The 19,106-nt window shown below is 39.7% G+C and overlaps 1 protein-coding gene across 5 annotated transcripts in view; it reads left to right on the forward strand.

The window, feature by feature from the left end:
• Positions 1–2,777: 2,777 nt before the first annotated feature.
• CNOT2 (CCR4-NOT transcription complex subunit 2) overlaps positions 2,778–19,106 on the forward strand; it is an 83,968-nt gene continuing 67,639 nt past the window's right edge. For 2 of the 5 annotated variants that reach the window (XM_064419490.1, XM_064419494.1), the window contains exon 1: positions 2,803–2,930. The gene's annotated coding sequence lies outside the window, so the exon portion shown is untranslated. Of the gene's footprint in view, positions 2,931–3,846; positions 3,866–19,106 lie in introns of those variants that run through there. The other 3 variants (XM_064419495.1, XM_064419492.1, XM_064419489.1) reach the window with 3 other exon arrangements.

The raw sequence follows: 19,106 nt of genomic DNA on the forward strand, positions 1-19,106 counted from the left end.
ATTGTCCACATCTGTTGCTGATACTTTGAGTCACTGAGCACTGACAAACTCTCTGGAGAAACTGCAGAGAATTCCCAGTGAACACTGAGCTCCATAAAGCATTTGGGGTTTCTAAGCACACCTGGCTCTCTTGGTGACCTCTTCCCAAACTTTCCAGCAAAGTGCTGTAGGTATTAGCAGAAGCACTAGCCAAGAAGTCCAAATGGCTGGTGGACAAGTGTTGTGGCTGCTTCAGAGCACGCACATCCAGGGCCCAGCTCCCAGGAACATTAGGCACAAGGCTGTGACAATGGCACCAGTGGGTTGTTGACTGCAGGGGCCTGCACACACGATCACATGCAGGACAGGTTTCTGGAATCCTGCTTTCTCGTTCCTTCACCTGTGCTGCTATAGACAAAAGTTTTCAGATTGACTCCTACAGGTATTCTTACACTGATTAAAGATGGATGTGCATCAGCCTAGCCTGAGAAATAACTCAATAGTAAGAGACCATTGATTAAATGAGAATAAAAACAACAGATGCATATCAGTTTGTAGACAAAGACTTAAAGAAGGAGGTAAAACTCTACCATACATGGTTCAAAACAAATTAGAACTGTCCACACAAATTAGCAGTCCTTGTGTTAAATGAGCTCAGGGCACTTCTTTAATTAAGCAGATGCAACTATAGGAAACGGCCTCACCTTTGTAGCAAAATATATTCAGTCAAGACTAAAAGCAGCAAGTGTATGAACACAAACTTGACAATACACATTCTTTACTGGTGGCCTTGGATGTTATTTTAACAGATTAAAACACTAAATGCTTTCACTTTCTTTAAGAAAACAAAAGAGGAAGTCGAATACACAGCTACTACAGCCTGAGTAATGAACTTCCTCAACTAAACACAGACTTAAGCAGAAGGACAGATTAGATTTTTTTCAATTAACAGAATTTAAATCACAATTTACACACATTGTGAGTGCTGGTTAGCTTGTTTATACTAAGCTAACCAGTCTAACACAAGATAACACACTTTTTTCCCCATTACTAGCTCTGTTGAGCTATTCAGGCTTCTTGACCTATAAGTGCTAATTGATTTGCATATAAACTGTAATTTTGTAATGAACAGAGAGATCAGTCCATGTAGATGCGATGACAATATCAGGTTCTTAGTTTACTTGCCTCATATTGTTGGGTGTTGTCTTAAATGACTTCTCTTTGGGAAAATGGAATGAAAATTAGCTTTTTAAAAAACCCTCAGATCACTAAAGTGTGAAATGAAATATAATGAAGCAAAATGTTTATAAACAGGTATAAAAGAATCAGATTATTTAAACACTTAGTAACACTGAAGGTTAATAACATTGATTGCAGTTTTCAGTCTAAATGTACTGCTTTTATATTTGATTTGTGGTAGGAGGAAATGTTTTATTTTTCAGACTGAAAAAAAAAAAGTGGTCCAGAAGTTCTTACTATAAATAGCATGTCACTTTTGGTACTTTCTAATGGTTTGATTCTAGCAAATGCATGAATTTGCCACAAAGGAGAGGTTTATGATTGGAATAATAAAATGCAGTGCTTTCCTGGATGGTGTATATACATTCATTTCAATGGCACAGCAGCCATGCTCATCACACAATTAAAGCTGGTGTCATTAAGAAACTGCTCTCCTGGTTTAAAATGAAGACTGCTCTTTTATCTTCAAAACGTATTTATGTTGACAGACATGGTACTGTAGTACCTTTTTCTACAAAATCTTAGTGTTGTGTAACCTACTGAATTCTTCAGTAATTCTAAATTCAATTTGGAAGTTCAAAATCAAACCCGAGAAGAAAGCACGTGGGAAACTATCCAAAGAAACCTGCTATTTCTGCTCATCTCTTCGCTTGAAATGTTAAACTTCATGATGATTTTACAACCAAACTATGGTGTAAGTACCATTGCTGTTTTTTTTTTTTTAATGGAGCAGAGCAGACAGTTCACAAATGATGCTGGCCATCATCCTGTAAACACTTGTGCACAGGCACTTTTATACCATTGACAGTCTCATTGAATTCAAGGGGATTATCTGCATGAGTGTTTTGTGCATCAGCGCTTCCTGTTTTCAAGCCACTGCTACAACACACGTTTTGAAGGTCGATAAATTAAAAGTCCACTTGGGTCATCTTGTAAATGCTTATCCACTTTATTAACACACAAAGTGGATAGCTGGACCTGTGTCTCCACTGCTATCACACTGCAGAGAAAACAGGAACTTTGACACAATTTCCCCCATCATTGGGTCGTTCCTGACCTAAAACCTCCACAGGGTAACAGGCGGCAGAGGCCAGGCCGCTCCTTTTGCCCTCTGCAAGCCAAAGGGAGTTGGCAGAGCAGGACCACGGCGGATGGGACGCCCCCTCTGGAAGCTGGGGCGCTTCCCGTGGGGTACCCGGGGTAGGTCTCCACAGGCCGCGGGGGTGCAGGGCCGAGGGCAGATCGGGGGCCCTGCTGCGCCCTGACCCTGCTCAGCCCCGCGCCCCGATCAGCTCCAGGCCTGCGCGCCGCCCTGTCCCCTCAGAGAACGGGATGTGAGGCGGGCGCGTCCCCGGCCCGCAGTGCCTCCGTGGGGCCGGCGGAGCGCGGCAGCATCCGGCAGCCCCGCGGCCTGCGGGCCCTGCCCCCAGCGCTGGGCCGCGTCTCCCGCGGGAGGCGGAGGGAGCGCAGCCGAGGGAGCCGGGCTGCTCCTTCCTCCTCCCCTTCCTCGCCGTCCCCCTCCGCCGCTCCGCAGGGCCGGGCCGTTGCGGGCGGTGCGGCGGCGCTGCCCCCGCCCCTCGGCGCTGGCGGCCGGGACGAGCGGCGGCGGGGTCACGGCGGCGGCCGGGTCAGAGGGTAAAGGTTGCTCCCCCAGCATCCTCCGTGCTGGATACTCAGCCATCTTGGATTCGCGGGACAAGAAAATTCATGCGGTGAGTCCGGCCCCGGCCGCCCCTCCCCGGCCCCGCCGCCGACCCGGGCCTCGCCGCCGTCCTGGCCGCGGCCCGATGAGGGAGGCCCGGGCGGCGGCGCGGCCCTCGGCGGGGCTCGGTGGACCTGGGGCCGCCCCACCGGGTTTCCGTTTGCTTTTGTCTCCGAGGGGGAGCGGGGGGGACGCGCGGCGCCCGAGCCGGGGGCGCAGCCGCAGGCCCGGCCCGGCCTGCCGCCCCCCGCCCTGTTCCGCGGCCGCGGGCGGCGGCGGCCCCCGGGCGCCGCTCCGGGGCCGGGCGAGGCCGCGGCCCGGCGGTGTTTGGGCCCCGCATCCCCGCGGCCGCCGTTGGCAGCTCGCCCTGCGGCCCGCTCGGCCCGCCCGGCCCGCCCGAACGGCTTCTTCCCGCCGCCGCCCCGCCGGCTGCTCCCAGGCCTCCTGCGTCCCTCCGAGCGCGGCCCCGCGGGGCTGCACGGCCGCCCGGCCCCCGCCCGCCGCCTTCCCCGGGCCCGGCGCCGGGGCAGCGGAACCTGCCGCCCACGGCCGGGGCTGCGCCGGCCCCGCGCTCCGCCGAGCGGCCGTGCGGCCTGCACCGCGGGCCCCGGGCGGAGAAAGGGGGTGAGACCGGGGTGCTGCTGGCTGGCTTTCAGTTAAAAAATTATTTTCTTTCTTTTTTTTTTTTTTAATTTTTTCTCTTTCTTTTCTTTTTTTTTTTCTTTTTTTTTTTTTTTTGGCCTGCGCCTATTTCACTCTTCTCCTGGCGGTGGTTAAGGCGGTGTGTAAACAGGTTCTGGCTTTCCCTCGGTCGTGTTTGTAAAACAAACTTGAAAGGGACAGAGCGCGGAAGGAGCCAGCCTTCCCCTGCCCGCCCGGGCGGCGGTGACAAGCTCTGGCGTGAACCTGACCCGTGCTGGGAGAGGAGGTGGCACTGGGTGACAGGTTAGGGAGAAGACGGGGACAGTAGGGCGGTAGGGAAAGATGCAAGTGTCAGTGTTAGCAGTGTAGTTAGTGTATGCATGCTCCTGGTGAAAACAAGGTACCAACTAATGGGTATTCTTGGTTTTAGGGTGGGTTTTTCTTGGTGAAGTTACTTGTAACTTTGTTTTGGAGGCTCTGTAATGTGGGAAAATTAAAATATGCTTGTGTAAGATGGTATTTGCTTCAGCTGCTTATTCAAACCTCACGCAAGCATGTTTAATTTCTGCTGTCTCTTTTATCAGGGAAAAAGTTGTTTCCAACTTTGTACAGTTTTACCTCCGGGGGAGAAGAAGAACTTTCTGTGTATATTTCATAAATATATATATGTGTTTGTGTGACTTGAGTGTGTGAAGGAGGCACTCCTGTGTGCTTGCACACCAGCAACATCTGGTGCTAGCGGCTGGCTTCTAGTCTTAACTTTCCAGCTGGGGAAAGATAGACTAAGATGATCAAACCTGCTGTAATAACTGTTATTGAAAAACTTCATGTTTTGGGAAACTTGGATTTGTTTCAAACTGTTAAGACTTGTGAAGACCTGAAAGAGCAAAGTAATTGTAGAAGTTTATATTGCAAAGGTGTCTTCCTTTGGATCTGGAAGAATTGTTGTGTACGCGTTGATGTACTTTAAGTTCTCTTAAAATGAAACATTAATAGAACATAGCTCACTGGACCAAGTTTTATGAACTTGAACACGATGTATCTGTTCCATGCCTTTTTGTCCTCTTCTTTTTGTCCCCCACTTCCACTGTTCTTTATGTTAAGTATTCAGCTGGCATGATAAACTTCAAGGTGTTGACTGCTTCTGATTTTAGAAAGGGATTTGAATACTCACTTATCAAGAGCTGCCTGACTTGACTTGCAAGTGTATTTCTGTTTCATTTTCAGGAAGTTGTTGATAAAGCTAAGTGTAGTAGCAGATAAACCTTGTCTACACATCTCTTCTAGAAACTTAATATTGCTGTCAAAGTAGTCATTGTTATTGCAACCTATTTGTGTGTCAGTTCTATCAAGAAATGAAAGAAAAGTCCTTGGCTAAAAACTGGAAATAAAGAAACCCCAGAAATTTATATTAAAAAACAGATTTGAATTCTCTTTAACAGAATCTAGTTTTAGGTAATTGTCATTTAGTGGAAAAAATTGCACAGTTAGTGTGTCCTGAAGTTTGATGCTAAAAAAATTGTCCCATAAGTGGCTGTTTCCACCTGAAAATCTTGGTCTTTACCTCAGTCTCACTTCATATGAATATTCTGTGTGCCAGCAGTGGACAGTTAGATCTCAGAAAGTATTTCTGGTTTATTTTTTATTTTTCTAAATGCATTCCTGTCTGCATAGAGATTAGCTTTGGTATCAGGAACATTATTGCTTTTTTAGCCTTTGTTATAGCTTTCTTAAAAATTACCCAATATTCACATTAATGTAAGTCTGTTGTGTTGTAGTTGCTAAGCTGTAACCTCATTATGGTTTTAAAGGGGCCTTGTATCATAACTTTGTTTATTCAAAAATATCTTCCATCTCCATCTTTTTATGAGCTCAGGAAGTGAATAGAACTTGAAAATGCCCCATAGTTGAATTAAAACAGAGGTTTCTGTCACCTGACTTTATCTGGAAACCAAAGTAAAATATTGAATGGCTTGTTCAATATGAGGTAGTATAGAAAGTGCACCAAGTACAGACTTTCATTCTAAAGGAAGTAGACCCCTGTATCTAACTTTTAAAATTATGTCTTCTCTTAAAGCTACAATTTGTTTGGATAAAAGGCACCTTAAAAATGTTTATTAAAAAGAAAAAAAATCTAAATTCTTGGCAGAGTATTTGCCACATTTGTTGTGTGTGTTTATAAATGTTAGCTTAAATAGAAAGCCCTTTACCAGTTTCTATGGAAGTACAGTATCTTAGGAAGTAAAATCAGTATTTTTACAACAGATTTAAATGATTGCTCTGTAAATGACACCGTTTTTCTCATTTAAAATCACTCTTAATACAGTGTGTATGTAAATTTCAAGGACTGACAAAAACATAGCAGTTGAAGTTAGGTTAACTTTGCTTTATCTGAGCTTTTGAGACATAAATAAGTAAAAAAAAAAAAGTGAGCATTCTGCTATACAGCAGGAATCTGCTAATATATCTACTTTAAATTGATGTTTCAGTTGCACTGTACTGAACAATTCAATATAACTTATTTCAGTTGTCTTTCCTGAGTTGAATTGGCCTTTCCCCCCCACCTTTATTTTTTTGTCTTCTTTCCAAATATGCTTTAGCATACAGGTGCTGTGTTATGTTGTGTGTGTCTTGTTGGTCTCCTGACCCAAGTTCCTGGAAGAGAACTCCTGAGCCTCTGAACACCTGAAAGTGTGTGTGCAGTCTTCTTGACTTAAAAGCACCTGCTTGCTTGCTGGCAGTTAACTTTGTGCATGAGTTTTCAGGATGGGTGGTGTATTTTGACAGCTAACTATGCTTTTATAGAGTGTTATAATAGTGTAGGAAGAATTGTGTCAAATGAAAATACTGCACAGTAGGATATTTTAAATTGTTCTTGTGGAATTATTTTTGTTTTGGAGCAGGTGTGTATATACCAAGCACGGTATGTGCTAATCAACAAAAGACTCTTACATGGGATTGAAAATATTTTTGTGTTTGGGTGCAAAAATGAAAAAAAAAAAACAAACCCCTAAAAAAAAGCCCAAAAACCCAGCCATTAAATGTTCATATTGCTTATAATATACATTTTATCTTTCATTTTTAATACTTAATAAAATAGAATATTTTTGTTGTGGTGGTGTGCACTAGCTCATCTTCTGGTCAGGCTCCAAGTCAAGGTGTAAGTGGTTCTTGTCCAAAGGGGTTACTGAGAACCCTGAATTTGCCTTGCTGTAGCACTGGTTATCAGTATATTACAGAAAAGTGTGCATTATTTTTCCCCCCTGTCTTGGTTACTCTGACATCTGATTGCGTTTTGCAGTGATAATATTTATAATTTCACAACTCTACATTTCCTAGGAGGATTCCTTTCAAATTATGCTGGTAGGTTAAAATTTTATTACAATGAAGACTTTTTTCAGACACATCTTTCTCTTGTTAAATTGAAATGTAAGAGTTGTTAATCAGAAATTCAGTAATAAGTAAACCATTGTTTCTTCCTGTTTCCCTTTTGATTTGGGATAATTTATGGGGCAATATTTTTAAGTATTAGATTTTAACCCATGTAACTTGGGATTTTTTCCCTTTTTTTGTTTTGTTTTGTTTGGGGTTTGCTTTTTTTTTTTTTTTTTTGTTTATTGAACTTCAGAAGCATTATAAAATCCTGCTTTCAGATTTTTAATCTGAAGATCAATCAGTGATGCTTGGAAGTAGTGCTTGAGATCAATCAATGACATTTGGAAATAGTTTGCTGTGGTCAAGTTATTCATCAAAAGGTGTAGTTTATTACACTGAAGCTGATATAAAAGGCTGCTGTATTTGTGGCACAAAAAATGGAAACTCTTACTTTGCATTGCTGTTGCTGAGCAGACAGTAACCCAGTGGGCTGAGTTGGACCATGCTTTCTGTGTGAGTTACCTGCAGAAGTGATGGGTTACTCTGGGTAAGTCATTCAACCAAGTCATAGCCAAGTTCTAGTCTGTAGTAAGAGGATAACGATTTCCTATGTTTCACTGGCCTGGTTCAGGACTTCTGTGGAACCACATAGCAGTAGCACTTCATGCATGTGGTTGCAAAAACAACGTTAACCCCCCCAAAATGGCCCTATACCAAATTCAGTAGGTGGCAGTTGCCTGGGTTGTCCTTATGTGTTTCAGAATGGCATGGCTGAAATATTTTCATTACAATCTAAATATGTGTGCATTTGGAAACAATAGCAGGGAGTTTTCACGCACCAAAAAGAGGCAGTTGGACTCATTATGGCCAGCTATTTTTAATTTAGAAATGTTAACATTTAGATTTGTAGGCAGTGTCTTGGCAAACAAGTTTTTCTAAAGCTGTCTTTGTAACACAGACAATGATAATGTAATATCATATATTATCTTTTCTGTCAAAGGGTTGTAGGAAAATGCCTATCCTGGTGTAAAATGAGCAACTTATGCTTGTGTCAGTGAACTCCATACTTGTCTTACTGTCTGTATGACTGTGAGAGGTTTTACTTTGTGCTTCAATGGAATAGTATTTTTCCCATTCCAATTTGTGAAAACCTTGCATTGTTTAGGGCAGAATGACTATTTCTTGTAAGCAGTTTCTATTTGAATTGTGAAAACTGTTCTTGCGAAGGAAATGTTGCCAGAGAATTATAATGATGGAAAAAATGTCTGCCAACCTTCCTTCTGTTGCTGTGCTGTGTAGGGGACTTGTTTGGGTATATGCTTGAAGTCTTTTGCCATTCAGTAGTGACAAGGTTTGTGAGAAAGTACTTGTTGCATATAAATATTTATTTTTTGAAAAAGTTATACAACGGGAAAATAGCTGTGAAGCAGGTATTTTGTGTAATGACCAAGTAGGTTTAAAAATGTATAGAAGAATGTCATCTCTTGAATGTTTGTACCATGTATTGTGATGTGGAGAAGAGGAAATCTGAAAGGTTTTCAAATAGAAATCAGCTGTAAGCAATGTCAACTCTTGAAAGACTGACAAGGTGATGAGCAATTCTCAATGTTAAAGTACCTTGCAATACCATGTCCTTCTGTAAAACTGCTTGACTCAAAAAATCCTTTAAATGGGATGTTTGATTTTTTATTACCGTGTTGGTACTGGTCTTGATACTTTGTGTGGTGTATTTCTCCTAACATGTCAAAAGCATTGTCGTGAAGTAGAAAGGTACCTTATGTTAAAATCTTAATTTGTTGGTTTATTTTCTGGATGTGGATGCACATTTCCAGTAAGATGAAATTGATCAAGATTAACATTACACATGAGAGTAAGTCAGTATCACTTTTTGTTTCATGGTGGAAGTTGAAGTGAATTCAGGTTCCGTTGCTGCTATGGTATGGAGTTATTTTATTTTTTGCTTGTTTGGGTTTTTTCTGGTTTTCTTTTGTGTGTGTTTTGTTTTTGGAAATTTCAGGATGAAAAGCTTTGGACAATAAATACGTGTTTTGTTTCCCCCAATTTCCTGGAAGTTTAGTTAGGCAAAGAACATAAATGTTGTGGGACATCTCTGATGGAACAGGGACTATAAAGATGTATTGCAAGGATAAAATTTAGTTTTCAGAAGTTTGGGGCTCTTTCGAGCTTAGCTTAGGTCTGTGTATGTTGTGAATACCAGCAGTGTATGGTTGATGGCAAGTAGTATTTCCACTGGAATTAGTATTTTAATTAGGAATTGCAAACTCTTAATATTAGCTGTGATTCTAATCTTTTATTGTGTCTAAAAGACATGTAACTATTTAAAAAAATTTTTTAAGCAACTGGCAGTTCTTTTATGGTCCACAGGGTAGATTCAGTTTTACACTAGTGTGAATTAGGTTTTCCAGCATGAGTTCAGCAGGTCTTGAAAACTGGGATGGCCAAGTCTGGGTCTGGTTGGTAACCGGGAGTGACTACTCACCAAGAGCAGGCATCTTTAACTTCCCCTTAACAATGTCTTCCAGTGTCCAGGTGCTGGCCTTTTCTGTACTACTGAATACCTGCATCTGCTGAGTCCAGTTCTTAAAGCAAAACCATTTTGAGCAGTGTATTTTAAAACTTAGTAGACTAAAGTACTTCACAGGCCCTGGTGTTAATGTACTTGGGAGAGAGCCTGGAGAGGAGTAACAGAGGCTGCAAATGAGTAAACTGTTGGTGGTAGTAAATGAATAAACTGTTGATAGAATGTACTTCATGGATTAATTTATGTTTGTAACTGCAAGAAATGTAAAAATTTAAAACAAGTCAAATATATGTAGGTAACCCAACTTTAGGGCCATATCAAAAGTTAAGCATTTAACTGAATTTATATAAATATGCTTCTATATGGAAGCTGAAATCAGAAGGACAAATTAAGATTTAAATTGTGGTCCTACAGACCTCATAAAATTGTGTCTAGGTGAAGGAAGGAGTTTCAAATTAGTGCACCTTCTTGTAAAGAAGGTAAAAGAAATAGTCAGACATGATCTACAGATATGTATTTGCTAGGATGGTAGCTGGTTAAGCATCCTGTAAACACATGCAGACTTTGAGTGTCTGCATCACAACTCTTTTCCCTGAAGTGGGGGAAAGTCACAAAGAGTTGTGGAAAGGAAGGAAGTTGAGCGTTGTAATGGTTTAAGTATTAAGAAACAGAACAAATCTTTAAGAAACTGATTTTTATTAATTCTGCTGCTCATAGCAAAGATCTTTATGATTAGTAAGGGTTTTGTGTTTTAGTTTGTTTTTTCTTTACCTACTGAATGTAAGTTAAATTTTATAGTCTCAGATGGTTCAGTATTTTTGGGTCTGTCAGGAGAGAGCTTCAGTCTGAATGAAATCTAATATTCTGCTCCAGCTGGGCAATTGTTCTTTGTGCATATTGATGTAACTGTCCATGGCTCTGCAACAGATTCCAGTGCAGTACTTAATTTTGTAATGTGCTTCTAAAAATAAGTGCATAGTCTTATGTAACACATCTTGTATTGTTAGCACCTAGAGGCTTCATCCCCACTGGTATGAAGTGAAACACATCCTACATGATTTTTGATTGTGGATACTTATATCTGAAATATTTTCTCTGTCAGTGTCTATGGGCAAAGAGTAGCTTTGTTCTAGGAATGAGTAGTAGTTTTGGGAATATCAGGTATCTTGTTTGCATGGTGAAGTATGTTACTCCTCTGCATATCTGAGCAAAACAACAGTTGGAAAGGTACATATAGTTCAGTAGACATTTGTTTCCCTGAAGAAGCTCTGTGGATTCCTGCTTATGGGCATGTGCACCTTCTCAGAGCTCTCACTTAATTTGGCTCTGCACTGCAACTGTAAGAGTTCTGAAAGTCTGTGGATGCTGCAGACATGAAAACAAGATGTTAATCATATTAATGCAGCTTTGAGGGCAAATTTGAAATCATCTTGAAAAGAAGGGTGACATTTATGATCAAATTACTCTGTTCTGTTAGTTTTGTACACCTCTTGCTATAGTCTTAGCAATGTTTTGATCTCTTTAATGTGGCTTTTCTCATGCTTTTTGAATTCAGGATGCAAATAACATGTTAAATTAGATGATAAAATGCATCATGTCTTGCTGATGGGGTGACACCTGTACAGAACAAACTTGTCATATGTAAATAAGGGACAGAAATCAAATTTATCAGGAGTTACAGCTTTGTCTGAGTAAGTTGTTTCTCATTTTTCACCATTTCTTGAAGCAGGTACTATGCTTTTATGTTAGGGGCACAGCTGAAATGTCAGAGTAGAGAATTGAAAGTTCATCTCAAAGTCTGGTGCCAAAACAGAGGCAACCATTTTTTATTCTGTTAGTGTCCCTCTAAAAGTTAATTCTCTATAGTGTTGTTTACTGACTCCTCAAATGCTTCACTTCCTTCTCTTTCTCTGGGAGATCTGGTACTTCAGTGAAGAATTAATTCAAAGGGATCTGAAGAAATTGTAAACAATCTGAAAACTTGTAAAACTAAACAAACAGGTAATCTCTTGATTAAGTTGCATCGTTAACAATAAATGAGATGTTTGTAGATGCTTTTAATGATTGTTTTATCTAAACAATTCAAATTATTTCATTTTCTAGCAATATCTAGGTCAGGTATCCTTAACTTTGGGGCAGGGGAAGCACTATCAGCCCTCAGACTTTCTTTTGTTAACTGTGGAGGTAATCTGGAAAGGCAAAGTGTAAAGCTTGGTATTTATGACACCAGAAGCCCAAGCTTCAGTGTTAGGGTTACCCTTGGCAAAGTATGGGTTACCTTTGCCCATCCTGAGGCCACACAGCACATACACATACATATTCAGGTAGTTAGATGTGTGCCATTTCTGCATTTATAGGCTTTGTTCTTTGTATGGAAAGGCTGAGACTGTGCTGGGCCCCAGTGGAGCAAGCATGCAGCTCTGCTGGGCAAGGAGAAGGTGGACAAGGGAGGGAAGCATCACAGAGAGGAAGATCCTCTGGTGTGCAGACCATGCCATGTTGTTCTGATCCTGTCTGTCAGCCCAGACCTAGCCTGTCACTTAAAACTGTGCTTGTAGAGAAGAAATGCAGTATTGTGAGAGCAAATACGTTCTTCTGTTCTGTCTGGTATTCCTCTTTTTCTTGAGTAAGCATCCAGGGAGCCAAATACTAGAATAATGTATTGGTTGTGTACTTCCACATTTTTGCTCCCAGTCATTTTTTTTTTAATGAGTGCATCCCAGAGTTTGCTTGCCACAGCTGTCATCTCTTTGTTCACTGGTAAGAGAAGACTGCTAATGTGAAGAAGGTCCTGCACTGAGCCTTCTTGGCCTGGTTTGAGTAGGGCTGTGTCAGGAAAATGTTGGTATCACAGCTTCATAGGGGATTGTTAAGTGAGAGGAGTTTAATGAAAAGAATGTGCCATTTATTTTGGTGTGGAGAATCAGTACACACTTTTTACTTTAAACACTTAGTTGTCCTGTTAAACACACTAATTTCACAAAGATAAATTATATTATCCCTCACTCATCATATAACTTGCTATTAAAAGCTTCAGAGTTTTGTGGAAAATGGCATAACCTCCCTTTCCTGTCTAATTGAGCAAAACTTTGAAGTTTTCTGTGAGGTTTATTCAATATCTACCTTTTTGACTTGCAGCTTATAAAATGAATGGATAATCTATTTTATTGATTAATACAGGGTCAGAATGAGCTGACATCCCTCTAATGTTGCCCTTGCCATGGCACAGTATAAAATTGTGTGGGTATGTTTTGGTCCTTCTGAGATACGAATATTTTGGCAGTGAACATGTTTTCTGTGAAAACTTTTAGTCACTAATAATTGTAGTGACACTGAAGTATCTGTTACTGTTTTTCTGGAAAAGCTAGAAGTGCGTAAGACCGCAGAGAGTGACAGGTTTTGCTTAGAAGCTAAGCTTCTGAAATTGTTATGCATGATGACCATTCAAAATAATTCAGTTGTCATTGTTAAACTAATACTGAAACAGGAAAACAAGTGAAAACAGTCTCGCTTAATCAGTTGCCCTCATGCTTTGGAGTGTCAAACCCAGAAGACATACCAAATTCTGCCTTGGTTTGCCAACAGAGTTCCCTTTTGTGGTGTGTTTCTTCTGTATGAATGCAACTGCCACAGTTCTGCCCGCAGTATAATTATTTCTTTTCTTTATTTTCTCTTTATTTTCCTCTCAGAGGTGAGACTTCAGTGGTGGTAAGGGTGCTATCTTAAAACAAGATAGATGGCTGCTGATAGAATGGGTTTCACAGCAAGGCCTTGTTATTCCCGGGAAATGTTGCCAGGTCCTGCTCCTGACAGCAGTCTGACTTCTGTGGAAACTGCCAAACTGGCAAAGTAAAATGGGCAAAAAATCAGAATTATAAATGGCAGGATTACTAATGAAAATGTGTCCCTTGAGTAAGAATGGGACTTCTAGTGATACCTTGTAATTACACATCTGTTATGAGAATCTAATCTAAATTTGAGGTTTAAAGTGATAGAAATCTGTGCAACACTGCTGATATAGTCATATTCTTCATATATTGGTTCTTTAATATCAAATGTGCTTTAAAATCTTAGCTATTAGAAGTTAAATTTTTTTTTCACTTAGTGTGAGAAGCTTTGAGTTGGGTTAGTACATAAACCTGGAGAGGAGCAGCTCTTTCATCATGAAGTCATGAAGGCTTTCCAGTGTTAATATAGGCACATTATGCTGAGAACTAAAGTTTTGTCTTGAAGATAGGGGTTTAGGTGAGTGCAGGACACTCTGGGTAGCCTTTTTTTATCTTCTGTACTCCCAGAATGCCTCTCTTTTTTTGCCTTAGGTATTCTTATGATTTGTTGGTTTATTTTTTTTTTTTTTTTTTTTTTTTTTTTTGTCTTTTTCTTGCTCTTTCATCACTTCTTTTCACTGAGTTTCATTTCTTCTCCTGCAATTTAAGACTGAAAAGTGAAGTTTTGGATCACCTCATTGTTCTTCTTGATGCTTAGTTTTTGTGTTGTGATGTCAGACTTGTCTCATTTTCAGTTCATAAACTGAGAGGGATATAGGTCACTGTTTAAATGAGTGTTTGAAGTTTTCTTGCAAACAAACCCCTCCCTCAGTACATAAAACCCTGCTTCAGTGGCCATTAAAATTGCAAACTCAAAGGAGTCTGACTTCAAGGAACGCTGGAATGAAGGCTTTTTCCCATCTTATCTCAGGTTCCATCTACATGTCTCTGCTACACAGTTTTTTTTGATCAAATTGTGGTTTCCCCAGAGCACTGTGGTCTCATTGATTAGAGGGGTTTCATGGTGTTCTCACACTGAGGTTTTTCTGTTTTCATCCTGTTGTTCAGATCGTGCTATCCAAAATTATAGGCAAATACAGGATTAATGTTTTCTCTCCAATTTCTTCATTACAGTTTAATGGAAGTGCTTTATAATGTTTTGAAAAGTTATATTTTTATATTGCCTCACTGAAGTGACAACCATGCATTTCAAATAGAGAAACTGAGACACTGGCTTAGGATTTCATAACATAAATACCTTCATTTAATTTGTAGCTCTGAATAATTAATGCTTCTCTATAGACTCATGAAATATTTCAAGCAGAAGGCACTTGTAAAAATCTGTCTTTGGCTCCCTCAGCATTATTTAAAAAAATGAAAATACAAACTTAATGGACAGACATAAAATTGGCTTACATATGTGGCATTTAAACATCTTAGCTAGACATGTTTTCTCTCTATAGTTTCTGTGCCATTAATTAGAAGAGGATAGAGGTAGATCTTGACAGTGGTCCCAGTTCCTTTGAACAGAATAATGGGAAAATCCAGAAGGGGTGGGTCCAGGGTCTGAAGCTCTGCATGCTGCAGTGTCTGGGTCTTTGGGGCTCTCTGCCTACCCAGCAGCACCTTACGCATCTGTTTTTTTCTTTCTGCAATTACTTTTTCTGTTCCTGTTCTGAACTCCAATTCCTCTTCTGGTTTCCTCCTCCCGTGTGTTTTAGCTATGCTCCTTGGAGCACCCAGCTGGTGTGTAAGACAATGACCAGCATTTCTCAGTCCTAGGATGACAGGTCCTCAGCTACCTCTTGGCTGAGCTTACGTGCACACCATGGCACAGCAGTCGTGGTGAGAAGGGAAATGTGCTGTAGGTCAGCAGAGAGCCTGCACGATCTCAGTGCAGCACGTGAGCACGGCGATGCAGAGCCTTGCAGCTGAAGCAGACTTGAGCAGGTCTTCATTGTGGTGGTACACAGTGGTTTCCTAAGACAAGAACATGCTGAACTTGTCACTGCAGTATTCAAGTACTAGAGCATCTCAACAGGCTAGATTATTAAAATGTTTTCAGCTGGAAGGGGGTATTTTTCTGTTGAAAAACACTGGACTATCTCAGTTGCTCTAAAAAAGAATGAATTTGATCAGTTTTGCCCAAAAGATGGTTAAAGGTTTTGTTTGGTCCTAAAAGACTTATGCATTCTGTAATTTGGCCAAGTGAAAGAATATGGGGTCTTAGTGACTACTGCTATACAATACAATATTACTGCCTGTGCTTTCTGTAACAATTTAAGTTGGTCTTAATTTAGTAAGACTGAATCAGTATGTTTTCATAGCTTTTTCTTCTTCCAAAGTTGTGCATTTGAAGGCGGTTTTAAACAAGGCCCAGATTAAAGTGCATTTCACGTGCATGCAATTTATTTTGCTGTTCTGAACATGAAGCATAAGAAGAGCTGTGGAAAATTTTTAGAGGATCCTTAGTTTAGAAATGTTGGTTTAAACTTCAAATTACAGGATTTTGTTCAGAAATCCCAACTTTAAAATACAGAGTTTTCAAAGGTGGCTGTCTGAGATTTCTTTTGAAAATGGCTCGGGAATTAAATGCTTAGAAAAAGTTTTTTTGTGCTCTTGATTTTTTTTTAAATTTTCTTTTCTGAAAGAAAATGTCATTTTAGGATATGAGTTGTGTCTGTAGGAAGATTATTGATATTAGAAATTGATTGGAAAGCAGTTATCTTCATGGTTAAGGAATGACTACCACTGTGTTGTAAATGAGGATACTTTCTGTCGAAGGGTATAGGAGGATTATGTAATGAGAAATAGGGTGAAGCAATAAAAAGTGAAACTGTTACAAGAGGAGTGAATGTTCTCAGTTGAGGTGAAGATTTTAGTTTTATTGGGTTTGTTCACCTGCATTAAAACTATTGTGAAAATAGTAAAGATGTTTATTTAAGGACTATATGACTAATTTTCTCCACTTTGTATGTTACAAGTGAGACTTAATACCCAGACTCAGCTGCAAGTCTTTGAGTGTCAGCTGTAAGATCCAGATTTATCCCACGTATCTTTCTCCACTTAGTTTTATTGCTATTGAGTCTTCTGACTTCAGCTGGCTAATACATAGGTATATAGGCCTCTGCTTGTCCAGGTAAAGAAGTGCAAGAGCTTGAATATCCTTGAAAGTGTGTGCATACAGCAGAAGTGAGCATTTGCTCTGTGAGTGAATGTGCATAACTGAAAGAGTACCTGTGTTAGGGCAGTGTGTATAACAGGTCACAGGGACATGGTAGATGTTGCTGTACCCTTGTCCTCCTTTTCAGACTGTGCTTGTGGCAATACATTTATAGCCAGGCTTTATGTTGTGCAGATATGCTGCAGATAATAATCGGGGATTTTCACTAGGATGGACTTAAATGTGTGAGTTGCTGACATTTTGAGTTGCTGAACTTGCTCTTTTTATGCTTCAATTTCAAGATAGGGATATTTTTTTTCTTATTATGTAGGTCTTGTTTTCTGTGTAACCTAAGGTTTTGGTTAAAATCTTCCTGTGTAAAAGAGCTGCTAGACCTGTGCTAAAGCATAAGAACCCTAATAAACCTGGTATCACTGTAGCAATTACAGTATAATAATCTTTGAGAAACCTTTGAATAATCTTTAAAAACCTCACAAAAACCCAAAACCAAGCCCCGTGCTACAGTATATAGTCACTAGGATCCCTGTGGGATTATGCATTTTTTGAAGACTGCCTCTGTGTGCCTGTGTGGGTAGTGATTTTCAAGATCTCACATGGGAGTATGGTTAGCATATTGTCCTGTTAGGGATCAGTTCTGGACTCACATTTTCTTCCCTGCCACTCTGTCCTCCCTGTGTTGTGGTGCTGGTCCTTCTTGGTGGAGGGCCTGTATTGAATTATGGTTTGTTTACTGGCTCTTCACAGACTGCTTACTGCCTGCTTCTTAGGCACAGCACCTCTGGAATCTTTCCTCTTCAAACTTCTTTTTCTGACAAAGCCAGAGTTTGTACTTCAGAAAATTTATTTAGATTCTTTTGGTTGAGAGATGTGATAATTTTTGATGTATAATTTTATAAGGATATACGGTGTTGCTTTTGCAGTCTCTGTGTGTGCTTCTCCTTTCAGATGCATGTATAGATGATTATCAGTTCTGACTAAAAATGTGTTTAAGTTACAGTTTCATGCTTTTTTTTTATTTTTAATGAATCAGAACAGTATTAATTGGATTAGGAGTAGAACATTCATAATAAAAAGTTTGCAATATGCAATTTTTGCTCAATGACTCAGTGTCCTCTCTAATTGTGCACTTCTCTTGAGATCTGTTATGAAAAGGTCCCTACTGGGCCACCACGCTGATAGTATGAAGTTAACTCAAGGTACAGACTTTGCTTGTAAAAACCTTCTTAAAATGTGGGCTATAGTACTTGCCACCAGTTTGTCCTAACAAAGTTCAGAATCAGGCTACATTTCCCCCCAGCTTTTTCAATGCCTTTTTATTGTATTTTTTTTTCAAATATGTAATGTACTCAAGAATCACTGAGTTTTATCACTGTTAATTTATCTTTCTGATGTTTTTGTTCTTTAAAATGTCTATTAGGCTTTCTAACTGTAAAAATATGCTTGATACTGATGGGCTTACTTAAACTGGTGGACTTGCTTATAATTAGTTACTTGAATTTTTTTTTAAAAAGAGTTCTGGATATTTAAAAAATGTAATTGAAAAAATTAAAATTTTCTGGAAAGAGTTACATATGTAAATGGTTAAGGGAGCATTCATTAGGGCTGCAGACATGCATTACTCCCATGTACATCACGTAACTGACACATGTTAATCATGGTGTGCTTCCAAAGAGTAAACTACTGACACAATTTCTTTCATTTGGGCCTTTACCTAACTAAACCAATTAGAAAAGATCATTACACTCTTTCATACTTTATTTAAAACTTTTCACTCATGTTTCATGTGGTTTTGAAAATTCTTGAAGGGTCGGTTCTTCTAAAAGGTGAATTTTCTGTTTTGTTATGTGTCAGCCTCGCTGGACTCAATTTCAGTATTAATATCAATAGTTTCTCAATATTGTAGATAATAAATTCAGTTGTGAATATTCCTTTTGTGTGTGTTTATATGTGTCTTCATCCTCTTACAGAGAGTCTTGAGATTTCTGGATTTTTTTCTATTTTTGGTAATTCCTTAGTGAAGAGTATATGTTTACTCCTAATTTGCAAACATGAGTTGCAAACTCTAAACTGATATGCCATCAGGTATATATTCCAAAATTGGACACTTGGGATTTTTTATATATAGATTAATTTCAAGGGATAATATAATTTGAGATTGTGGATATGGTACATTTTTCTTTTTTGCAGAATTAAGTAAGCAATTCTCAGTGAACGTCTTCCTTATAGAACCTTCTTATGGGAAATACACCAAAATCAAAAATATTATATCCATTAAAAATATCTTTAGCTTGTGTCCAGATAGGAGACAGAGTACTGTCTTCTATTTGTTTCAAAGTACACCTTTGTTAAGTACACACTTTGGATTATTGGGATGTTTAAAATGACCTGATGGACCTTCTAAATAAGGTCTTGTCTCTAATGTCTCTGTTAACCCATTAAGTAAACAAGGTCTCTCTTAAAGGGTTAACACAGACATTACTTAGGCACTAAGTCTAGCTTTCCTCAGTTAACTCCAAGGAACTTGCCATAGGGATGTTCTGAAAAGGAAATGTCCAGATCCAGGGATTCCACTGCTGTGGCCTAATTAGGAGAACAGATTTGGAATCTCCTCTTCTGGCTTTCAGTGTCCTGGAAGGTACTAGTAGTTGATAAACAGATACAATTAAAGACTGTAAG

This window comes from Passer domesticus, chromosome 5 (assembly GCF_036417665.1).
Source record: "Passer domesticus isolate bPasDom1 chromosome 5, bPasDom1.hap1, whole genome shotgun sequence".
Classification (NCBI taxonomy): domain Eukaryota; kingdom Metazoa; phylum Chordata; class Aves; order Passeriformes; family Passeridae; genus Passer; species Passer domesticus.